Source organism: Phoca vitulina, unplaced genomic scaffold (assembly GCF_004348235.1).
Source record: "Phoca vitulina isolate PV1807 unplaced genomic scaffold, GSC_HSeal_1.0 scaffold13, whole genome shotgun sequence".
Taxonomy (NCBI): Eukaryota; Metazoa; Chordata; class Mammalia; order Carnivora; family Phocidae; genus Phoca; species Phoca vitulina.
The window spans coordinates 14,901,778-14,923,424 of NW_022589716.1; the positions used below are offsets into that span (position 1 = coordinate 14,901,778).

The following is a 21,647-nucleotide window of genomic DNA, read 5'->3' on the forward strand; positions in this document are numbered from 1 at the left end:
TTCAGCCTTTCTTTACAATACGTAATTTTTGTGTTACATGTTCAAAATTTTTGGTAACTGTATAGCTTCATTTATTGGAAAATACATAATGGGTACCTCTATAGTTCTTTCAGCAAATGTTTGTCAGTCTTCTACTATCAGGTGCTAGAGATGAAAAAACAAATGTCTGACTTCTTGAGATCATAGGTCTATTTGAATAAAACAATAAAAAACCTTTGAGTATATATAATATTTTTATAGTGATATATGCCTGGGTGTTATGATATTATAGAGGAGGAGCACCTAATTCAGTGGACCAGTTAGTTTATGCTAGTTATACTGTGGTAATGAACAATCCAAGACCTCAGTGATTTATTTTTTACTCATGTTATATGTTTAGGTAGATGGCAGCTCCATCCAGAGTTGTTTTCCTTTCTGGAATTCAGGCTAAAGGAGCTCCTCCTGTCTGGGCTATGTTTTAGTGGTAGAAGGGAAAGAGCTCTGCAGAGCCATGCGATTACAATTAAAGGTTCTGCTCAGAAATGGCACATGTCACTTCCATTTACATTTTATTACCCAAAGCAAGTCACATGGCCAAGTGTGACAAAATTGAACAGGAAGGTATAATTAATATTCATATAGGAAGAAGCAGTAGAATAATTGAGCAGTCATACATTTTACTACATTCAGCTTACTTCCTGACTCAAAGTGAAAATTATATAGCTTTGGGAACTATCAAATAAGAATTTATTTTAGCAAAAATAAAGTTGTTTTCTGGTCTCTTGTGAGCGTTCTAATATCCATAAGGTAAATGGTTTGTATTTCTCTCAGAGATAAGAAAATTAAGACATAAATTATAATTTGAAGTAGTGTTTTTGTTGTTGTTGTTGGGGTTTTTTTTTTGGTTTTTTGGGAGAGATCGAAGACTGTATCATTGATAATACTACTTACTTCGTATCTTTTGTGAATATTTCTGACAGCTGACATTGAATTATGGGATTTAGTCATAAGTGTTTTTTTCCAAACATCTCTTCAGTCTATCTTGCCTATTTGCTTTATCACAGACTGAATCCACATTAATCTTATTTTTAAGTAAAATACTGAGATATGTGAGTTCATAGGTCAAATATTAGAGTAGGTAGAGAGTGACATAAATTACATAGCATTTGCTTATTGAGCATCTCTTTATTAAGCATCTACTATATGGCATGTTTGCAAGCTGATAGGGATGTGGGGTGACAAGATGTGATCCCTGCTATTAGTGATTCTACATAAGTGGACATGTATACCGATAATTACAATACAGTGAAATAATTGCTAAGAGAGATACTATTCAAATGAACTGCAGTAGAAATGGATGAGGATGGAATGACCAATTGATAAGGCAATGAAGGAGGGAACAGAATGTCACCAGAAGTGACATCTAGAACAAGTCTTAAAAGAAGAGCAAGATTTTAGCATGCAAATGAAGTACATTTTAGGCAGCACCAATAAATAGCATGGCATGAGGGAGAAAAAATAGGTGGCTTGTTTGAGAAACTTTTTTTTAAAATATTTTTTATTTATTTATTTGACAGAGAGATAGAGAGCACAAGTAGGCAGAGAGGCAGACAGAGGGAGAAGGAGAAGCAGGCTCCCCGCCGAGCAGGGAGCCCGACGTGGGGCTCTATCCCAGGACCCTGGGATCATGACCTGAGCCGAAGGCAGCCGCTTAACTGACTGAGCCACCCAGGCGCCCCTTGAGAAACTTTTTTAAGAAAGTAATCTCTATGGGCGCCTGGGTGGCTCAGTTGGTTAAGTGACTGCCCTTTCGGCTCAGGTCATGATCCTGGAGTCCCTGGATCGAGTCCCGCATTGGGCTCCCTGCTCAGCAGGGAGTCTGCTTCTCCCTCTGACCCACCCCCCTCTCGTGCTCTCTCTCTCTCATTTTCTCTCTCTCAAATAAATAAATAAAATCTTTTAAAAAAAAAATAAAATGTTTAAAAAAATAATCTCTATGCCCAACGTGGATCTCAAACTCACTACCCTGAGGTCAAGAGTTGTGTGCTGTACCAACTGAGCCAGCCAGGTGCCCCTTGTTTGAGAAATTCTGAGTGATTTTGTGTGACATAATATGGGGGAAGGGACAGAAGATGAGGCAGAAGGGGCACCGGGGTGGCTCTCTCGATTAAGCATCTTCCTTTGGCTCAGGTCATGATCCCAGGGTCCTGGGTTCGAGCCCCATGTCGGGCTCCCTGCTCAGTGGGGAGTCTGCTTCTCCCTCTCCCTCTGCTCCTCCCCGCTCTGCTTGTACTTTTCTCTCTGCCTCTCAAATAAATAAATAAAATCTTTAAAAAAAAAAATGAAGCAGAAAAGGTAGTTTAGGACCAAATCATGAAGGATTTTATTTTATTTTTTTTAAAGAGTTTATTTATTTATTTGAGAGAGAGAGAAAAAAAAAGCAAGCACAAGTGGGGGGAGGGGCAGAGGGCGAGGGAGAAAGAGAATCTCAAGCGGGCTCTGTGCCGAGCATGGAGCCCGATGTGGGGCTCAATCCCACAACCCCGAGATCATGACCTGAGCTGAAACCAAAAGTCAGACGCTTAACTGACTGAGCCACCCAGGTGCCCCCAAATCATGAAAGATTTTAATGTCATACTGCTTTTTCCTTTAGAACTGGTAGTAAGGAGTTCCAAAAGATTTTCAAAGAATCACATGGTTAGATCTTTTGTTTTTAGAGGAGCAGTCTTGGTGACAATGTGGAAGACATTGGAACTGTACCTAGAGTCAAGGAGACCTGGTAGAGTGATTTAGTAGAAAGGACAGTTAGAAACAGACTGGAATGCAACAAAATCATCTGCATGGAGGGAGACAGATTTGGGAGTCATCAACCAAAGTAGTGAAGGCTGTAGGAAATATATTCCCAGGGAGGTTTGTACATTTCTAAAAAAGTAGAGGCTAGAGAAGAACCCTGGGGATGATAAACATTTGAACAGCTGGTAGGGAAAAAGAAAACAGAGTTGGAAGAACAGCCAGAGAAGTAGGAAGACCAGGAAAGACCGGATTTGTGAGAAACAAGGCAGGGGAGAGTTTTTGAGAAGATAATTGTTAACAGCACTCAAATGTCACTTTATAAGGAGTGAAAGTAGTTTGGGCTATTCACCGGAGTAGTGAGTATGGAAGCTCACTAGCAGTGGGTAAAGGGCTATAAATTAGTGAGTGATATAGCTCTGAAAGTGCTTGAATAAGTGGATGCAGAGGGTAATTAAGAACATTTCCATGTAAAAGATATGTTTCTGTACACTTCTGTGATGGTAATTTTTTTTCTCCAGTTTTAGTTGTTGCTAATTCCATGGAGCCTGTGGTGGTTGCCTACATGGGTGGGGCAGGTGATGTGGAAGAAGAAAAGCCTTATAGGTTAGGCATTCCCTATCCAGATTAATTTTTCAATAGACTTAAATGTAAGTTGAGATCTTATTGGATTAAATATAATTTGTGCAAATGGGACATGAATCACAGATGTCAAAAATGTATAGGAATGTTAAAATGTTTTAATTCCACACATTAGAAATTCAGTAGCATAGATGATATTCTCTGGTACTTTTTTGATGTTCTGAATTTTTAAAGCTAGGAATTTATTTTTCCATTTCTCTTGGTACAAAAAAAGTCTTTCTCTGCAAAGTGTGTGTGTGTGTGTGTGTGTGTGTGTGTCAGCTCTTGCTGTGTCCAAAGTGTATGAATGAGAGACTCTTTGAGGACTCCTTAATCTGGGGATGATGGATAGTTATTTTATATTTGGCCAAAATGAAATTTTTAGCATAAATCCTATAATATTCAACAAAAGGGTTAAATATTTTTGCATCTACCCTGATGAACACTTAACTATTAAAGAATGGTTATAGGACCTTATAAATCAAGATTTAAAAAAATGAAACACTGATGAAATTTGGATATTTTTGCAGTGAGAGATATATTTGATGAATTATCAAATTCTTTTACTTAATTTTATGTTACTTTGGTCACTTCTTTTCTTTTTTAATGAGTTATTTATTTATTTAGTTAGAGAGACAGTGCGCACATGCAGAGAAAGGGGCAGAGGGAGAGGGGGAGAATCTCAAGCAGACTCCCTGCTGAGTGTGGAGCCTGATGTGGGGCTTAATCTTACAAACCTGAGATCATGACCTGAGCCGAAACCAAGAGTTGTACACTTAACCGACTGAGCCACCCAGGTGCCCCTGGTCACTTATTTTCCATTCATATAATTTTATAATAGTTTTTAAATTTTGCATTCTTGTTGTTGTGGTAGGTGCTGAATATGTGACTTTTATTTTTTAGTTTTTGAGAGAGAGAGAGCATGCATGTGTGCATGCATGTGCAAGGGGAGAAGGAGGGAGAGAGAGAGAATCTTTTTTTTTTCTTTTTTTGAGAGAAAGAGAGGGAGAGGGAGAGCAGGGAGGGCAGGGAGGGGCAAAGGGAGAGAGAGAATCTTAAGCAGGCTCCATGCCCAGTGTGGAAATCATGACCTGAGCTGAAATCAAGAGTTGGTCACTTAACCGACTGAGCCACCCAGGCATCCCAATATATGACTTTTAAAAACATAGTTTTAACATTAAGTAAAAATGAAGATATCAAGCAATTATTAATTAAACATGTAAGACTAATAATTCCTCTGAATTTATACTATATAAAATGAGGTCCTGTATGTGAAAATGTTTTTATAAACTGGGTAGTTAGAAATTAAGTAGCTAATTTTGAATATAGGAGAAATATTTAAAATTCACTCTAAATTTAATAGAAAAACATAATTAAATTACTCTGGAGCAAAGGGGTCAAATGAAATATTTCCAGTTTCAGAGACTTTTATCCATGAATGTAAAGATAATAAAGATATACTGAACTATATTTTAAAAATACATTTTATAGGAGTTCTAGGATAGAAAAATTTATTTTGAGTGGGGAGGGTAGAAGAAGACGACTTTGGAGGAATGGCTTTTTTGTGAGTTTTGGTCCACTGTAAGTATATAGCAGCAGTCTTACTTAAAAAAAAAAAATGTACTATTTTATTTAGCATGTGTTGCAGTTCTAAACCTTAGTACTCTTACTTGCACAATGTTTTCTCTTGTAAAGCATGAATGTCAAAACCCAGAATCTGCACTGTCACTTCCTTGTTGTAAATCCGGCTCTGCTAATAAGATAACACTCCTTAAACTGAGTGTAAATTTCTCAGGGTCTTGAAAAACAGTTTGAGGGTGAAATAAAAGTTCAGGTATGATTAATTTCCTAAGTTATGGCTATTTAAAAGTTCATTTCAGGGGCGCCTGGGTGGCTCAGTCGTTAAGCGTCTGCCTTCGGCTCAGGTCATGATCCCAGGGTCCTGGGATCGAGCCCCGCATCGGGCTCCCTGCTCAGCGGGAAGCCTGCTTCTCCCTCTTCCACTCCCCCTGCTTGTGTTCCCTCTCTCGCTGTGTCTCTCTCTGTCAAATAAATAAATAAAATCTTTAAAAAAAAAAAAAAAAAAGTTCATTTCAGTATTTTCAAAAAACTACTCCTGTATCAACAGAAAACTCCAGAAACTGCTTAAGTTTTTTGGCATGGCATCTAAATTTACTCAGATTGAGTACTCAAAAATTGTAATTATAGTTAGTAATAGAGATATCTTATACTTGAACCAATTTACGCTCTTTACTAAACTTTAGAGCTGAAACTCTGTAAAGACATTTCATCTCAAATTTTGCTTGATATTTTAGATTGTAAATAAAGTACTTAATTGAGATAAATCCAAAATAGTATTCAAATGTGAGAAGTATAACAGGACTTTTTAGTGGATTATCTTTTTGGTGTGTTCAGAGGGAATTGTTTGAACTTAAACTACAGCTTTAATTACACATCTATTGCCTGCAGGTATCTTTTTTAAAAGGAAAAGCGAAGTAAACTAGTGACATTTGTCATTCTAACAATGGAGTACTTTGATTTAAGAAACAAAGTTTGTCATAATTGTGTTAATTAAATATTTAAATGCAAACTTGCTAGTGATATTTTTATATAAAATACCTTTTGTGGGTATTGATTTTATTATTTATGTGACAAGCCTAGAAACTTTCTATAAAACACCAATGCTTAACAATAGGATGTGGCTTATTTTATGCTCCATGTAAACTTGTAAGTAAATTAGCTGAATTGGTCATTGTTAGAAATTGTCCTCATCTCTGTTATGACATTATCGTTGTAGTTTCTTTTTGTCTATTATCTTGAATTGAATTCCTTTAAGGTGGGGAACTTTTGTCTTACTTCTGTGCTCCATGTTCTAGGTTTAGCTAGTATTGAATAGGTTTTAATAATAATTAGGGTTTATATTTTTTTCTTAGATCTTGTAGATACTGATTTTGTGTATTTTATTTTACTTAAATCATATCTTTTGTCTTTAGAAGGTTTTATTTTCGTATCATGTGTTTCTTTTCCTTGACTATGATGAATTCTAAGTGTCTATTGTTATTTTTGTCATTTAAATAGTTAATTCTTTAGAAGTGTATGTTGCCATTTATATTTTCCATCATACTGATGATGTAAAAAATAAAGGAAATATATGACTATGTTTAAACATTTAACAACAACAAAAAACCAAACATTTAACAACAGCAAGCAAGTTATGTAGGTTCTTATCTGCCTCCAGTGTGGTATTTATTTATTTTTTATTTTATTTTATTTTATTTTTTTTAAAGATTTTATTTATTTATTTGAGAGAGAGAGCACAAGAGGGGAGAGCGGGAGAGGGAGAAGCAGACTCCCTGCTGAGCAGGGAGCCCGATGCGGGACTCGATCCCGGGACTCCAGGATCATGACCTGAGCCGAAGGCAGTCGCTTAACCAACTGAGCCACCCAGGCGCCCTCCAGTGTGGTATTTAAAGAGAAATTCTTTCCTTCCCTGAAACTCTAGTTTTACATCTCATATATCTCTGGCTTTTTTCATCCATTAAATTCCATTTCTAGATGTGTAGAATTCCCTAACCTAGATGTGAATTCCTAAAACATATGCATAATATTCTACAGATTTCGAAGTCCTGTTGATTCATTCAGCCATCATTATTGAGCACTTCCTATGTCCTGAGCACTATTCTAAACAAAACAAAGTCCCTGCCTCCATGAAACTGGCATTCTAGCATGCAGATACCATCAATCATCTTTCATTATCAACTCAGCCTATTTAGGACAAATGGGAGTGCTTCTGGTTTATTGACAGGGAATCCAACATAGTTCAGTTCATCTTGTCCTATAAATTAGCTGTGTGAGAGCAATGCTATCATATGGCCCCAAAGTATTCTGGGTTAAATTTGAGTTTTGTTCTCAATTATCTGCATTTGGTGAAATCTGTACATACCTCCTTTAATTTTATAAATTTATATCATATATGTATCTTGTTGACCTCTTCTATACTACCAGGTAAACCTTACTTAAATTATTTTTGAAAGTCATCAGGGTACTGCTTAGATGAGTCATTGAATGATTTTGTTTTGGTAGTTGTTTTTTTTGTTTGTTTTCTCTCTACTCTGAAACTCACTTTTCCATCTTCTTCAATATGATTTTTTTTAAGATTTATTTATTTATTTTAGAGAGAGAGAGAGAGAGAGTAGGAGCAGGAGGGGCAAAGGGGGAGGGAGAGAGAATCTCAAGCAGACTCAATGCTAAGTGTGGAGCCCGACTCGGGGCTCGATTTCAGGACTCTGAGATATGAGCTGAGGCAAAACTAAGAGTCAGATGCTTAACTGACTGTGCCACCCAGGTACCTCCCTCAATATAATGTTTACTAGAACTTTTATAACTTTTGTTTGCATGACATTGTACTTTTCTAGTTCTTAATTTTTTGATAGTTTTTATATTTCTATCTTTATTTCCATTGTCTGTGGTTTCCATACAGACTTTGTCTTTATTCTTTCAATTTCCCCACCAATTTTCTCAAAATTCACATACTTACAGTCTTAAATGACCACTTCTAAGAACTTTATTTCAAAATTTATTTATCATGAATTTCATAACCATATTTTTAATTTAAATTGTTTAAACTGTATACTCTAGTGGTCTATAGTGTACTCACAAAATTGTACAGCTGTTACCACTATTTATTTCCAGAACATTCTTATTGCCCTCCAAAGAAACTCTGTGCCCATTTAGCAGTCACTCTTCATTTCCTCCTCTCCCAGCCTCTGGCAGCCATTAATCTACTTTCTGCCTCTATAGATTTGCCTGTCTGGGACATACTTCATGTAAATGGAATCATATAATATGTGGACTTGCGTATCTGGCTTCTTTCAGCATAGTGTTTTCAGGGTTCATCCATGTTGTAGCATGTATCTGTACTCTGTACCTTTTGTTGTCAAATAATATTCCATTGTAGGGATATACCACATTTCATTTATCACATTTACCACATACTCAGTTGATGGACATTTGGGTTGTTTCTATTTTTTGGCTACTATGAGTAATACTGCTCTGAACATACATGTACAAGGTTTTGTGTGGACATATGTTTTTAGTTCTCTTGGTGATGTACCTAGGAATAGAATTGCTGGGTCATATTGTATCCATATTTAATGTTTTAAGAAACCACCAAACTGTTTTCCAAAACAGCTGTACTGTTTTACATTTCCACCAGCAGTGTACAAAGGTTCAGTTTCTCTACTTCTTGGTCAACACTTTTTTTTTTTTTAGAAGATTTTATTTATTTATTTGACAGAGAGAGATAGCGAGAGCAGGAACACAAGCAGGGGGAGTGGGAGAGGGAGAAGCAGGCTTCCCACCGAGCAGGGAGCCCGATGTGGGACTCATCCCAGGACCCTGGGATCATGACCTGAGCCGAAGGCAGACACTTAACGACTGAGCCACCCAGGCACGGTGTCAACACTTGTTATGGTCTTTTTTACTGTAGCCATCTAGTATGAAGTGATAGCTTACTGTGATTTTGGTTTGCATTTCCCTAATAACTAATGATGTTGTGAGCATCTTTTCATGTACTTACTGGATATTGGTTTATTGTTTTTTGAGAAATGTTCATATCCTTTTCCCACTTAAAAAATTAGGTTGTTTATCTTTTTATTGCTGAGTTATATATTCTAGATATAATTCCCTTATCAGTTGAATGATTTACAGATATATTTTTTTTCATTCTATAGGTTATTTTGATGGTGCCCTTTTTTGTTATTACAGTAAAATATACATTACATAAAATTTACTATTTTTTAGCATTTTAAGTGTACATTTTCAGTGTACAATTTACAATGTTGTGCAACTATCACCTTTATTTATTTCCAGAACTTTTCCATCATCCCAGACAGAAACTCTGTACCCATTAAATAGTAACTCCCCTTCTTCTTCTTCTCCCCTAGCCCCTGATAACTGCTGTTTCTACTTTGTGGCTCTATGAATTTGCCTATTCTAGGTGCCTCATATAAGTGGAATAATATATTTGTCCTCAAGGTGTCTTTTATAGCACAAAAGTGTTTAATTTTGATGAAGTTCAACTTACCTATTTTTTGTATTTGAAGTAATTTTTAATAATCTTAAAATTCTTCATTTATATTGTCATTTGTGCTTTTGATGTCATATCTAAGATGCTGTTGCCTAATCCAAGGTCATGAAGATTTATTTCAATCATTTTTGAGTACTTGCTTATTTGGCTTTTTCATCCATATTCAAAACATCAGTATAACTATCAAAGGTTTTATGAGAATGGTTTATTAAATAGTCTTTTTAAAAATTTTTAGATTGGGGCGCCTGGGTGGCTCAGTTGCAGGGGCACCTGGGTGGCTCAGTTGGTTAAGTGTCCAACTCTTGATCTCAGCTCAGGTCTTAATCTCAGGGTCATGAATTCAAGCCCCATATTGGGCTCCATACTGGGCATGGAGCCTACTTTAGAATAGAATAGAATAGAATAGAATAGAATAGAATAGAATAGAATAGAATATCTAGATATTCTTACCTAAACTACAGGTTCCTCAGAGGATTTGTACAAAACATTTGTACAAAATCCAATTTTGTACATCTGTAGTAAACTTGTAGGAGACTTCATTATGTTGAAAAAGTGTAGAAGTAAAATAGGCCAGCATAATGATTAAGGGCCGGAACCTGACTACCTGGGTGTGGATCCTGGCTGTCCTTTTCTAGCTGCATGATCTTGGGCAAGTCGCTCATTCTCTCTGGACATTCATTCCCTCTCTTATTGGGTCCCTTGCTCTCTCTGTTGCAAGGATTAAACAAGCAAATATCTGCAAAGGGCTTAGTCAATTTGGTAATAGTGTTAACCACATACATGTTAGATACTGTCATACCCTTTAACTTTAGTAATGTCATTTCTAGGGACTTAATCTAAGAACATTATCAGAGATGTTGCATAAAGATGTAGGTATAACAGTTTCATCACAGAAATTAATTGCAAGAATTTACCATATGTACTCTAAATTTATGAAATTTATGAAATATCATTTGCTCTTTTGTCATATTTTCAAAAAATATTTAATGCCATGAAAAATAATGATGTAAGCGAAAAAGGCAATTACATATACAATGGTATATAAAGTATGTCTCTAAACTTCTTTGAAAATATGGGGCAGGGAAGCAGAGTGTTGGTCTTACAGTACATATAAAGAAGTATGTTAAACTGTTGATCGTGGTTATACTTGGAAGCTTAGGAGGAGTGAATTTAATTTTCTTCTGAACTTTATTGAAGTCTCCTGCCTTCAACAATAATAAGTACTTTATATTCAGAAAAACAATTATTTTTTTAAAAAGACCAAATATGGGGGAAAGCCCATTGTAAAATGGGAAAAATGACAGGAAAATAGGAAAAGCCCAGTGTGAAATAGGAAAGCATAATGTAAATAGGAAACCTGAGTCCTCCTACTAGTATTGCTATTAAATAGTTTCAGGTCTTGGGGCGACTGGCTGGCTCAGTTGGTAGAGCATGTGACTCTTGATCTTGGGGTTGTGAGTTTGAGCCACACTTTGGGTAGGCAGATTACTTTAAAAAAAAAAAAAAAGTTTTGAGCCTTGAATGAATTTTCTCTCTTCCTTGGGGGACACAGTTTCCTCATCTGCAAAATGAGGAGTTGGGATAAAATTAAAAAGACAGTGTGCAGAGTGGTTAAGAGCTGGGAAGTGAGAGAGGAGAGTTAGGGACTACAGTTGAAGAGAGATCACTGTGGGTTCATGTCCTGCTTCTTCTTCCTGTTCACTTGGTGACTTCTGGCAAGTAATTTAACCTCTCTGTGCCTCAGGTTTCTTGTTTATAAAGTGGGGATGATGATGATGATTATTATACCTCATGGGGGATTGTGAGAATTAAATGAGTTAATAATACATGTAAAGGACTTAATAATATAGAGTCTGACACACAGTAAGGACTCAATAAATGTTAACTGTTTTTACTGGTATATAAGATTCTTTCTAATGGAGTCATTTATTTCCAATAATATTGTTAGTCGAGTGAGTGATTCTTAAATTTGTCTATCATTTGGAAATTTAGCTAATTTTTTATTTAGATATTTTCGAGATGGTGGAGACTATTGATTTGTGAAATTGAATATTTTGAAGTCCCTGTTCCTCTCCCCCAGCTTTACTTGTCTTGTGTCTTATTACAGGCAACTTCTTTGGGGCCCTAAGTTATCTCATCGTTGAGATTTTGTAGACCTTTTCAGCAGTAAAAATCTCATTTGATTTTATAGAGTTTTTTTCTAACTCTTTTTGTTCTGAAGCTAATGTATGTGGCTTAATATATTTGTAATTAAGTTGTATAGGCTGTTAGGTTGTACCTGTATTTCTTCAACTGGTGTTTCAGTTTTAAACTTAGGAAATGGCATAAAGCCCAATGGAATGTTATAGACTAGTCCATTCTAGGAAAAGCTAATGTTATAAAGTCAACTGGAAGTTGTTAGAGCATGACCTATAGTGTGACTGGATTGATGCATAGATGTTACTTAATTTAATCCCAGAAAAAAAATGTATCCAAATGCTTTAAGAGACAAATCCAAGTATGTGAAAATCACTTTCAGAGTCAGCAACCGTGTTAATTCATTTTGGAACTCTGAACACAGACTACAGAAATAGATGACTTTCATAATATATCATTTTCTTTCACTGACTGAGATACTTAATTAAGTCTTTGTTGAATAGTGACTCAGCTAGTCCATTGCTTTGGAAATTTTTGTCTGTGAGCAAGTCACTGTATGGTACCTCAGTTTATAATGGCAGTCATAATGAAGATGATTACATTTTTTCCATACTGGGGATATAAGAATGAAAGCTGTATTTTAATACATTTATTCTTAGATCTTTAGAAGCTCTCCCCTTCTCTGCAGGGTTGTAGCTGTAGTAGGCAGCCCTACTACAGAGGTCATTATTTCTGTGTTAGAGAACAAATTAGTGAGTAACATTGCCAGGAAACAAAAGGCAAGAGTTTGACTTCCACAGTTAAGGGATACAGTTTGTTACTTAAAACAGATTAATTATAATAACTTTTGTTTATAAAACATACCTAGCTAATTCCCATAGCAGGAGAAAAGTGCTGTGTCTAGATAGACAAAATCGGTTCAAGACAGCTTTGTGACTCACTGACGGAAGAGGGGAGAGTTCTTTTTGCCTTAGGGATTGGATTTTAGTTTAGGATGAATTCTTTGTCTAAGTACAGATATGAGAGAATTCCCATCCTACCTGTCAAGTATCTTATTCTGTCTTCCTGAGATTTAACTCAATGCCTCCAAGTTCCCCAAGTGTATACTTTTGTAACTTCTGCTACTTGGTTCATGTTAATTACATAGTTTTTATATTTCTCCCTCCATATTTCTCTTCCTGAATGTAAGAATTTGTGAACTTTTCCTTTAAACATTTTGAACTGTGTTTTTGTGTTTGTTGGTTTGTTTCAGTTAAAAAATCCATTTTTTCATATAGAAGAGACTGGTAACCTGTTTTCTTCTGTGGAGGAGAATTAGGAAAACTGTGGGACATAGGAAAGAAGTTGTACTTTTCACTGCACCACTGGACCTTTGGAACCCATTACATTTTTCCCCCAAAATTTTAAACTTAATTTTATAGCATGGCATAAACATTCATAAAATTTTTGTTTGTTTTATGGGTTTTATTTCTTTTAAAGTTGAGACCACAAAATTTCTTAAAGTTGATCATGAATGTTCCACTGAAGGCATAATGATAAATTTACAGTCTTCCTTTAAATGATCCCCTTAAACTTGATTCACTGATTTGCACCATAATCTTTATTTTTTTTTTAAAGATTTTTATTTATTTATCTGAGAGAGAGAGCATGAGCGGTGGAAGAAGCAGATGGAGAGGGAGAGGCAGACTCCCTGCTGAGCAGGGAGCCTGATGTGGAACTCAATCCCAGGACCCTGGGATCATGACCGAGCTGAAGGCAGATGCTTAACCGACTGAGCCACCCAGGCGCCCCTGCACCATAAACTTTGAAAGGTGGATTGTTGGGGCGCCTGGGTGGCTCAGTCAGTTAAGCGTCAGACTCTTGGGTTTTGGCTCAGGTCATGATCTCAGGGTTGTGGGATTGAGCCCCAAGTCAGGCTCCACACTCAGTGTGGAGTTTGCTTGAGAGTCTCTCTCGCTCTCTCTCTACCCCTCTCTGTTTGCCCCTCCCCCCGCTTGTGTGCTCACACCGTGCTCTCTCTCTCGCTCAAATAAAAATAAATAAATAAATAAATATTTAAAAGGTGGATTGTTGCTGTAGATAGATGTCTTAATTCTTCTAAAATTGGTTCATAATCCACTGCTGCAAACTGAACTGTATTTTCAGTTTTTTTACCCACCTCAACATCAGTTTCCTTTAATTCTTCAACACTGACAGTATTGCTGTCTACTATTCTATCTTTGAGAAGCATAATGAGGTCACTCTTGAATTTCTTCTTGGGTATGATAAGTGACTCCAGGATCACTCATACTGCGTCCTTGATAGTGGTGAGTCTGCAGCTCCATCAGCATGGCCCCCTTTACAGATCTGTAATAGGCAGCTGCAATCTTTGTTGCTTCCTGGACACATAGAACATACATTCCATCTGCTCTTACCCCAGGAATAAAATTGTCTCTCTTGTAGTAATCAGTGCTGGCTGCTGCTCTCTCAGCAGATGCTCCCATTCCATAGCGGTTATTCTTACGATGAAAATAAATGGTGATTTCCACAAAACTGCCATATCGTAATTTTCAGATATAAAGTCAAGCAGAACTCCTCTTTTCCATTGTGATTATAGGCCAGACCAATACCAGCAGCCAGGGGGACCAGATCTCTGACGATGCCATTGCCCCAGTAGCAGTTCTTGGTGTACGTGTGCCTTGATCCTTCCTTTTCTTTAGTACAACCTTCTCTTTGTCCTATAAACTCTATAGATTTCTGGGACAGAAGGTCCACAAGTAAAGTTAAAGCAGTGAGCCCAGTAAGGCTGAGATGAGATGGTCCATGATATTTATCCAATCTCAAGTTCCCCACAACCTTCCTGACATTTCACAAGTGACAACAACCAGGAATAATGGTCTGTTAATGCTCTTGGCAGACAGTCCGTATCATTCTGTACTATTTGACTCCCTTTTCCCTGCCGAGCACTGTTGTGATAGGAGGGCCCTCTTTTAACCCATGAAGGTCACATTTCTTGATTTCAAATGTAGCATCATTTGCAAAGTTATAGGATATGCCACTAGCAAGCACTCTGCTAGCCGTGCCAGGCAGGAAATAGTGAGTATCTTCCTCTTAGAGCATCTTCCTCTTGAGTGCAGGCTGTGGTGGTAGCTGCAATGGTGGTGATGATGTCCTTCTCTACACTGGGCCATAGGACCACAAACATTTTTTTAAGGGTGTACAATATTCATGAATGGGCTGTAAATTTCTTAACCATTCTTCCTCTGGTGAATAACTGTGTAACTACATAGTTTCAAGTTTTTGAAACTATTATAAATTTTGCTTTGCTGAATATCTTTATACTTAGATCTTTATTCATATTTTTTCTTTAGACTGAATTTTTAGAAGTAAATCAAAAGGCACATTTTAAGGGGCGCCTGGGTGGCTCAGTTGGTTAAGCATCTGCCTTCAGCTTGGGTCATGATCCTGGGGTCCGGGGATTGAGTCCCGCGTCGCTTCTCCCTCTCCCTCTGCCCCTACCCCCTTCTCATGTGCTTGCTCTCTCTCTCTCTTTCTCTCAAATAAATAAATAAAATCTTTAAAAAAAAAAAAGAAAGGCACATATTAAGAGCTTCCTTGTATATTTTGCCAAACTGCTTTCCAGACTGGTTGTGCCAATTTATACTCCCATGATCAGCTTGTGAAAATGTTTCTCTTATGTCACTCTTGGAAACACTGAGTATTTATTACTTAAGATACTTACTGCTACTTTTATCAGTAACAAATTGAATCCCTTAAATTTTTATATTTCAAGGTTATTTAATATGTGTGTGTATATATTTATTCTTCTTATCCTTCCTTTATTCATTGGCTTTTCAAAAACAGCCTTATTAAAGTATGATTTACACTCCATAAAATTCTGCCATTGTAAATGTAAGTTGAGTGTATCTGAAGTTAAAGATTTTTAGTAGATCTATAGTTTTGCAACCATCACCATAATCCATCTGTAAAACATTTTCATCACCCAAAAATTTCCCTTTGGCCCATTTGCATTCAGTCCTTGATCCCACACCCAGCTTTAGGCAACCACTGATATGCTTTCTATCTCTGTAAACAATTTGCATACTCTAGAAATATCAGATAAACACAGTCATATGCAATCCTTTGTGAATGGCTTCTTTCACTTAGCATTATGTTTTTGAGGTTCATCTATGTTGTAGAATATATCAATAGTTCATTTTTTTATTATGTTAATTTTTAAAAATTTTACTATGTTAGTCACCATACAGTACATCATTAGTTTTTGATATATCTTATTTATTCAGTAGTTGATAGGCATTTGGTTTGTTTCCAACTTTTGATTATTATAAACAATGCTACTAGGAACATTTGTATACATTTCTCTGTGTCTTTCATTTCTCTTGGGTAGATACCTAGGAACCCTTTAAATTTCACATCATTACTTAGCTACAAAAATGTTTTTTCAAAAGGATAGTAGCACTAGATTTGAGAAGAAACACAGTTATATAAAAGAATTAAAGTGGAATGATTGGCATGGGCAAGTGAAAAGTTCAAGACATATAGTATGACTATGTAATAATGGAAACCACTTCAGGATTTTTTGGTGGATGAGCAACTATCAGAACCTAAAGCCAAGTGAAGGCAAATAAAATCAGTGGGCGTCAAAATAAACATTGAAAACTTTGGCTCCATGAAAAATGAGAAAAATGGAAATGGGACATCATTTGCATTCATTATGAGAGAAAAATGAAAATATGTAACACATAAAATACCCTTTTTAACATAAAAGAAGGCCATTAAGTAAGACTATTGTAGATAAACAGGCCAACGAAACAAGCAGTACATTCATTCAAGATAAATATACGTAGCAAATAAACATTCATTCTTACTAGTGATCACAGAAATAAGTATTGTACAAATAGATTATATTAAGTTAGCAAAATTGATAGTGCTAGAAAGATTATGGTAGTGATGTTGCTTCGTACGTTGATCTAGTTCACGTGCAAAGCAACGTGGAAAGCCTGTCCAGATCTTTGGAATCGTAAGATTTTGAGTTAACTTTCATTTTAGCTTCCTTGAATGTAATTAAAAGTTTTTAATAGTAAATTACTAAGGGAGGGAATAAATCAAAAGATAAGAAAACAGCCGCAGATTTTCCCCATGTGCTGAAGTTGAGTCCGGTTGTGCTTTCCTCTCCACTCTGTGTCTGGGACTCATTCCAACTCTGGAGGCACTAACCCAACTCAGCTTTTTGTCTTTCTGGCCCAGAGAGCGCATGTTTGCTCTGCTGTAGTCTGAATCCTGCTTTTACAGCTTTGGCTAAATCCTGGATCCAGTTGTTCTTTAATCCAATGACTCACACCTTGGGAGTTCCCCACCCCACTGCAAGAGAAAATGCTATAAACTTTCCCATTTGGAGTAAATCTATCACGTTCTTTCTTAATTTTACTGATTTTGCTTTAGGCTCTCATATGAAAATATGCTTCCTGTTGATTTTTTTTTTTAAGTTCCTTGTGGAGTTCTTCTGTATGGGTGGGACCAAACACTTGTGTCACTCCCAGTTAGTACACTATAGTACAGTTATCCAACAATATGTGATTTTTTAGTTTGACAAATTATCTACCTAAAAGTGATAAAATCAAGAAATGGAAATTGACCCTTGCTCTATTTATTTTCCCCCTGCATCTTTCAAGTTATCTTTTTTCTTCCAACATCAAAAATTCTTTCCATTTCTGGTAAGTTTATTTATTGCATTGATAATATTTTTCCCTAATTACTGACATTATAGGTTTCTATGTCATCTATGCTTATAAATACTTTTCCTTGTTATATAAGGCTGTAAGATTTTTATATTGTTGGTTGAGCTTATGTGAAGTCATAGGTAATGTGTAACAATCAAGAAGTTAGGAATGATAAAAAGCAAAAAAAAATCTTAATCATTTTATTAATGCTTGACAGTGATTTTGGTTTATTAAGAAATATATTACCAATTTTCTGTATATAGAGCAACCATAAATACTCTTCTACTACAACTGGAATAGTCTCTTCTGTAGGTAGTGGTGTAGCTGTCTTTAGTCTCTTTAGGCATTTCCACTCAAATTGGCTTGACTACTTAAGGATATCAGGAAGAGAGGGCCCTGTAGGTTCTATTAATTTTTGAAAAATTAATGCAACAGAATCAAAAAGTTCAGACTGTTATGTGATTTGACTTCTTGATCTCTGGTTTCTGCCAGCTTATTTAGGTCACTTATAGCGTCTCTTGTTACATTGGGAGAGGTATATTTCCCTAGCCTCTTGGATGTTTCTTTCCCTGATTTTTCTTATACCTTTCTGACTGTCCTATTTGATATTCCTTCAAGCATTTTCTTCATTAATTTCTCCTTAAATGCTTGTGTTCCTAAAAGTTCAGTCATTGTTTTCCCTGTAATTGTTACTTTTGGATCATCTCATACATCACAATAATTTTAATAACCACTCAAATGCTGATGCCTTTCAGATATCTTGAGCCGGAAGGTCCAAGTTTTCTATCTTCTGCCTGCTTACGTTTACTCACTTGGATATCCTATGGAGACTCCAAAAGCAATAGACCCTAAACTGAAATGAATCATTCACTCACCCCCCCCCACATATTTCCAAATATAGATAATGGCATTATCATCTGCCCGGTAACCCACACTAGACACTGCTGCCTTCAACACTGAGCCCATAGGTTCTATCACTAAACCCCTTTTACTACTAACGCTGCCCTAGTTTAGAACATTATTATTTCTTTATTTTAGTAGCCTCATAACTGGGCTCCCTGCCTTCAGTCTAGTACCCCTCAAGCCATCCCCTCCCCGTGTGCAATGTCAGTTTGATCCCAGTACTTTCCTTCCTAATCCCTATAGTGGCAAGTCCCTTATCATCATGCAATAAAAGTTGGTCTGCTATATATGTCTTAAAAGGCTTGGTGACTGCTTACCTCTCCAGCCTCAGTCCTGTACTTCACATGCCAGGCCCCCTCCTCAGTCTCCCCCCACACCGTGTTGTTTCTTACCTCTCTCTGCTCACTGTGTTTCAGTCCCTTCTCTACTCATCTTGACTCACTCTTACTCACCTTCATGACTCAGGATGGACAGCTCCTTTAGGAAGTCACTTCTGAATCTTCAGGGTGCCCTTCCAAGTGTCCTTCCTCTCTACTGGATTATTATTTGCTAGTATATGAAACTGTGATTTTTCTCTTATTTAAAGAAAAAATTATCTTGACTTCACTTTCCCTTCTAGCTATTGCTCATTTTTTTTATAAAATTTTTTTTTTATTGAAGTGTAGTTGATACACAATGTTATATTAGTTTCAGGTATGCAACATGATGAGTCAGTATTTGTATATATTGGGAAGTAATCACCACAGTAAGTCTAGTTAACATCGATCATCATACATAGTTAGAGAATTTTTTTCTTGTGATGAGAACTCTTAAGATCTCTTGTAGCAACATTCACATATACAATACAATAGTCACTATGCTGTACATTACATCCCTGTGACATATTTATTTTATAACGAGAATTTTGTATGTTTTGACACCCTTCATCCATTTCTCCTGACCCCCAACCCCTGCCTCTAGCAACCACCAGTCTGTTCTCTCTATGAGCTTGTTTTTTTTTGTTTTGTTTTTAGATCCCACATGTAAGTGAGATCGTATAGTATCTGTCTTTCTCTGATTTATTTCACTTAGCATAAGTGAAATGTGTGTATCACATTTTCTTATCTATTCATCCATCAGTGGACACTTAGGTTGTCTCCATATCTTGGCTATTGTAAATAATGCTGCAATGAACATGGGGGCACATATATCTTTTTGAGTTAGTGTTTTCGTTTTCCTCAGGTAAATATCCAGAATTGGAATTCCTGGATCATATGGTAGTTATATTTTAAGTGTTTTTGAGGAACCTCCATACCATTTTCCATAGTGGCTGCGCCAATTCACATTCCCACCAGTAGTGCACAGGGATCTGTTGTCTCTGCATCCTTGCCAACACTTTATTTCTTGTCTTTTTGATAATAGCCATTGCAACGGTATGAAGTGATACCTCATTGTGGTTTTGATTTATATTTCCCTGATGATTGGTGATGTTGAGCATCTTCTCATGTACCTGTTAGACATCTATATGTCTTCTTTGGAAAAATGTCTGTTGAGATCCTCTGCCCATTTTTTAATCAGATTGTTTCTTCTTTTTTTTTTTTTTTTTGTCTTGTGTTGGATGAGTTCTTTATATATTTTGGATATTTACTCCTTATTAGATAAATGATTTGCAAATATTTTCTCTTATTCAATAGGTTGCCTTTTTTGTTGATGGTTTTCTTGGCTGTGTAGGCTCATTTCTTTGCTTCCCTTTAGAGCAAAACTTCTTCTTTTTTTTTTTTTAGAGTTTATTTATTCATTTGAGAGAGAGAGCACGAGCAGAGGGGAGGGCAGGGGGAGAGGGAGAAGCAGACTCCCCACCAAGGAGGGAGTCTGACGTGGGGCTCCATCCCAGGACCTGGAGATCATGACCTGAGCCAAAGTCAGATGCTTAACCATCTGAGCTAGCTAGGCATCCCTAGAGCAAAACTTCTTAAAGGATTTGTCTATATGTGTGGTTTCTCATTCGTCTCATTTATTTTCTCTTGAATCATTCTGGTCAGGCTTTCTTTCCTTTTTTTTTAAGAGAGGGAAAGAGAGAGAGAGGTGGGGGGAGGGGCAGAGGGAGAGGGAGAGAGAGAGAATCTTAAGCAGGCTCCACGCCCAGCATGGAGCCCAGTATGAGGCTCCATCTCACAACCCTGAGATCATGACCTGAGCTGAACTCAAGAGTCAGACATTTAACCTACTGAGCCACCCAGGTGGCTCTTTCCGGTCAAGCTTTCATTCACTGCTACTTCCATACAGTTCTTGTCAAGGTCATTAGTGGCTTCCAGGTTGCTTTTCCAGAGGTCAGTTTTTGTGTTTTTTTATCTTACTTGATTTTCCAGTATTATTTGACATAGTTGATTTCTCCCATATTCTTGGAAAACAATATTCACATAGTTTTGGGGACACACCACTTTCCCTTGGTTCTTCTCATATTTCACTGGCCAACTTTTTTTTATTGTTATGTTAATCACCATACATTACATCATTAGTTTTTGATGTAGTGTTCCATGATTCATTGTTTGTGCATAACACCTAGTGCTCCATGCAGAATGTGCCCTCTTTAATACCATCACCGGGCTAACCCATCCCCCCACCCCTCTCCCCTCTAGAACCCTCAGTTTGTTTTTCAGAGTCCATCGTCTCTCATGGTTTGTTTCCCCCTCTGATTTCCCCCCCTTCATTCTTCCCCTCTGCTATCTTCTTCTTTTTTTTTTTCTTAACATATATTACATTGTTTGTTTCAGAGGTATAGATCTGTGATTCAACAGTCTTGCACAATTCACAGCGCTCACCATAGCACATACCCTCCCCAGTGTCTATCACCCAGCCACCCCATCCCTCCCACCCCACCCCCTACTCCAGCAACCCTCCGTTTGTTTCCTGAAATTAAGAATTCCTCATATCAGTGAGGTCATATGATACATGTCTTTCTCTGGTTGACTTATTTCGCTCAGCATAACACCCTCCAGTTCCATCCACGTCATTGCAAATGGCAAGATCTCATTCCTTTTGATGGCTGCATAATAGTCCATTGTATATATACACCACATCTTCTTTATCCATTCATCTGTCGATGGACATCTTGGCTCTTTCCACAGTTTGGCTGTTGTGGACATTGCTGCTATAAACATCGGGGTGCACGTACCCCTTCGGATCCCTACATTTGTATCTTTAGGGTAAATACCCAGTAGTGTAATTGCTGGATCGTATGGTAGCTCTATTTTCAACTTTTTGAGGAACCTCCATACTGTTTTCCAGAGTGGCTGCACCAGCTTGCATTCCCACCAACAGTGTAGGAGGGTTCCCCTTTCTCCGCATCCCCGCCAACATCTGTCGTTTCCTGACTTAATTTTAGCCATTCTGACTGGTGTGAGGTGGTATCTCATTGAGGTTTCGATTTG

General features: G+C 37.0%; 1 protein-coding gene and 1 pseudogene across 37 annotated transcripts in view; one reads left to right on the plus strand and one right to left on the minus strand.

The window, feature by feature from the left end:
• SLMAP (sarcolemma associated protein) overlaps nucleotides 1-21,647 on the plus strand; it is a 152,008-nt gene that overhangs the window by 23,119 nt on the left and 107,242 nt on the right. The gene's annotated exons all lie outside the window — the stretch shown is intronic.
• LOC116636887 lies at nucleotides 13,675-17,681 on the minus strand (annotated as a pseudogene).